Genomic DNA, 4,000 nt, shown 5'->3' on the forward strand with positions numbered 1-4,000 from the left:
GATGCATGACTGAATGGATTGGTGAGTGAATGGATGAATGAATGGATGGATGGATGGATGGATGGATAGATGGATTGATGAGTGAATGAATGGATGGATGGATGAATGGACAGATGGACGAATGGATGGATGGATGCACCCCATATGTCTCCTGCTCCATAGCCTGGGCCTTTGACATCTCTGCTATACCTTCTCTTTGGGATTTTCTATCCAGAGCCTGCACCTATGGGCTTCCTTGCCTTGAGGGCAGGATCCAGACCAAACCAAGCTCATATCATAGCACATGGTTAGCTCTGTGACCTGTTTTTCACACTATAGTAGATACTGTCGATGCCCTGCCCACATTCCCTGGGAACTTACCATTCTGCTTGCTGTGAGCACCCGTGACACTCTGCCCAAGGCCACTCTTCAGCCACAGGAGCCTGCTTGGCCTATGTAGAGGGTAGGCCAGAAAGGCCAGAGAATTTCTGCCCTCAGGAGCAACTCTCAGACAATGATGGGTTGGATCTGGTGGATAAACATCATGTTTTCCTCACTTCTCAGGGAATGTGTGGGGGACACCTCTGAGGCATGCCCAACATCGTCTCCCAGAGGTCCCAGTTCCCCCAGCATCAATCTGCTCATTAACACACCTGTATAGGCTTCCTTGCCTCTTCTTTTCACTTCCCTACCCCCTCACTGGTGCCACTGGGGTCACCTCACTAGTAAACTACTTGTACTTCAATCCACGTCTCAAGGTCCACTTCTGGGGATATATATAATCTGAGTCAGCCATCTCCTGTAACATCCTTGACAGGCCTCCCGTGAACCACCCCTCCCCAGCTCTCAGTCCATAAATCAGATAGAATAGACTCCACCCGTGGCTCCAAAAGTGGGCAGGTGATTCAGGGGTGCCAATCAGAACACCATGGTCACTCTGCCTTGCTGATTGGGTCAGAGATAGCCATGTGACCCAATCGGAGACAAAGAGACCCTCTGAGGTTTTTCTGGGGCTGCCAAGTTAGAGTCACCTGTCTTTTCCATAGGTGTCTATCACCTGTACCACCTGGAGGAGGCAGGACTGGTGTTCAGACAGCCATCTGCTTAAAGCCAGCTTTACTGATTTTTCTTTCTTTTTTAAAATATGTCAGAAAGAATCTTTGTTACTTTTACAATAGCCTCTTATGCTTTCTTGCCAGATGCCTTTCGAGCAGGTGCTTTCTGAGCTGGAGCATTTTGACCCTTCGCTTTCAGAGGAGGTGCTGCTTTCTGGGCTGTGGCTCTCTAGGCAGGAAGCTTCAGGGGTGGAGGCTTCTCACCCGCAGTGTCACCATTTTTGGGGAACTTTAGCAGCAGCTGCTAAAGTAGTAGCAGTAGCTCCCTTGGCAGCAGGTGCTTATTTGGGAGAAGCTTTCAAGAGTACTGCCTTTTGAAGCTTCTTTACCTCATTCTTTCTATTCCATTCTCCATTTTCTTTGCCTTTGCAACTTGATAATAATCACAGTCCGTCATTTTGGCCTTCCTTTCTCTGGCTTCAATCTTCTTGGCCCATCTTGTGGCTGCCCATTTTGTACTGATATCAGCCTTCTGCCAGGCTTGTCGCACACACTTCTGGTGGGCACCGAGTGCAAGGTCCATTGACCAAAGCCCTGTTCTGATCAATAACATCTATGATCGTGACCAGCTTTCTGGCATGAGGCCCAAAGGAGACGTATGCCACCCGGCCAACCTCCACAAAGTGCCTAAGCACCATGTTGATGGTGTTTGGCAAAAAGGGAGAAGGCCCACCTGCTTGTGCCTGATTTTTCTATCAAGATAACATATTTGTAGGAGATTAGATGATGTCTCCTCCTGAATCTGTGCCCTTTGCCATGTAACTTACAAGTGTCCTCTCACTTTGGCTCTGAGCTCAGCTATATGACTTGTTTTGGCCAACGGGATGTTAGCAGATGTGATTAGGGCTGAAGCTTAAAATTAGCTTCTATGACTGGACAGGTCTGCACTTCTGCCATTGCCATGAGAACGTCTCCAGGCTGGGCTGGCCCGTGGGAGGACAAGAGACATGTAGAGCAAGGTCTCCTCAATTGTCTAGAGCAGCCAGCCACCAGCCTGTGTAAGAACACAGCCAAGGTGAGCAGAGCCACCTGGCTGACCACTGCAGGGGGAGCCATCAACACAAGCCACTGCATGCCACTGGGGACTGGTGGAAGCATTCTATTAGCAGTGGGCAACTGACAATACTCAGTTAGACAGTGAAGCCATACAGAAAGGTATACAAAATAAAGTAAAATCATCTGAAATCTCAGAGGTCACCACTGGTGACATTTTGGTGAACCTCTCTCCATGTGCACACACACACCCCATTTATATAAACAGACTTACCCTGTGCAAATTAAGTGGTAAGCGTTAAGTGAAACCCCGACAAGTAATCCGTCTTTCCATGTCTGCTAGTCTAGATCAGTGGTCCACAAACTACAGCCCCAGGCCAAATCTGGCTGTCCCACTGCTTGTTTTTGCACAGCCCACAAGAAAAGAATGGTTTTGCATTTCTAAGTGGTTCTATAAAAAACAATGATGAATAGAGTTTTATATAAAAACAGCCACACCCATTCACATACAAATCATCTATGGCTGCCTTAGAATTTAGCAGGGCTGAGTTTGCTCCCATAGCATATGCAAGAGGCTGTACGGCCTAAAATACTTACTTTTTGGCCCTTTAGGGAAGAAATTTGCCAACCGCTGATATAATCACTCATTTACTGGCAGCATATGATTTCACTGTATGGATGTTTGACCAACCTCTTATTGATAGAGATTAAGGTGGTTTCCCATGTTTCCTCTCGTGAGAAACAAACTTGAGCATTTATCTTTGTGCACTTGTTTATCTCCTTAGGAAAGGAGAAATGAAATTGCTGAGTTGAAGGACATGACATTGAAACCTCTAAACCTTTAGTCTCTTCCCTTCACTGGCCCTGGCATTTGTTCCTTAAAGCCCATTTGCTTTTTGGAGGGAGAGCTGTTTTATCACAAATTTATTTCAGTAAGACAGAAATTGTGACCCTCTGCAGAAAGAGGATACAGGACCTGACATACTGCTAACATAAAATTTGCAATTAAACAAATACGTTGTAATAAGAATGTATCCCCCCTACACAGAGGTGTGTACACACACACACACACACACTCAGTCTTCTCCCATATCCACAGTCACAGAATTAATGCCACTTTGGCAAGATGGGGGAAGTTTCTGGGACAAAGGTCACAAATATAAGGATGTGATGTCTCCGCGTGATGACAATTATCTACCTCAGCTATGATTGGGAGGAAATAACAACGATGAAAGCACCAGTATTGGGGCTGGAGAGAGGAAAATTGAAAGGCTAAGTAAGGTAGGTCTTGGGGTGAGTGAAGCTTATAAACCATGACATGATGGTTAAGCAGTCAGAGAAGTGAGGGACAATAAGATAACTAGGAGTGAGGCCTTGGAAAACGATCAGGCTGGTTTATTTCTAACCCTGTTATTCATTCATTCAGTGAACATGTATTGAAGTCTGTCATGTGCCATCACATCCTAGGAACTGGGGACTGCAAATGTGAACAAAACATGGCCTCTGTCCCTACATAGCTTGTGGTCAGCTGGAGGAGAGAGTGACCAAGTAATTAGAGTACCACATGGTACCGGTACTGAGAGGGAAGCGTGGGAACAGAGAAGGTTTTCTAGAAGAAGGGCCAACCAAGCAGGCATCTGATGGATGAGTAGGAGTTCCCCAGTTCCTAGGTGGGTGGAATGAGATGGGGAGACTGACCCAGGGGAAACGCTGGGGTGATTGATATGAGCTGAGGGGAGGGAGAGCGACAAGACAGGTGGAAAAGAAACACCAGGTCCTGATCCAGGAGAGCTTATGGCTCAGTACAATCACACACACACACACACAGTATCTGTCATCTATTTATCTGAAACAAAGATATCCGAAGCAGTATTTCATCCTGCAACAGGCTATTCATTCTGGTATTTTCTATT

The 4,000-nt window shown here is 46.4% G+C and overlaps 1 pseudogene; it reads right to left on the minus strand.

The window, feature by feature from the left end:
* Positions 1-1,161: 1,161 nt before the first annotated feature.
* On the minus strand, positions 1,162-1,732 carry LOC134381174 (large ribosomal subunit protein eL14-like; annotated as a pseudogene).
* Between the last annotated feature and the right edge of the window lie 2,268 nt (positions 1,733-4,000).

The sequence above is a fragment of the Cynocephalus volans genome, chromosome 6 (assembly GCF_027409185.1).
Source record: "Cynocephalus volans isolate mCynVol1 chromosome 6, mCynVol1.pri, whole genome shotgun sequence".
Classification (NCBI taxonomy): domain Eukaryota; kingdom Metazoa; phylum Chordata; class Mammalia; order Dermoptera; family Cynocephalidae; genus Cynocephalus; species Cynocephalus volans.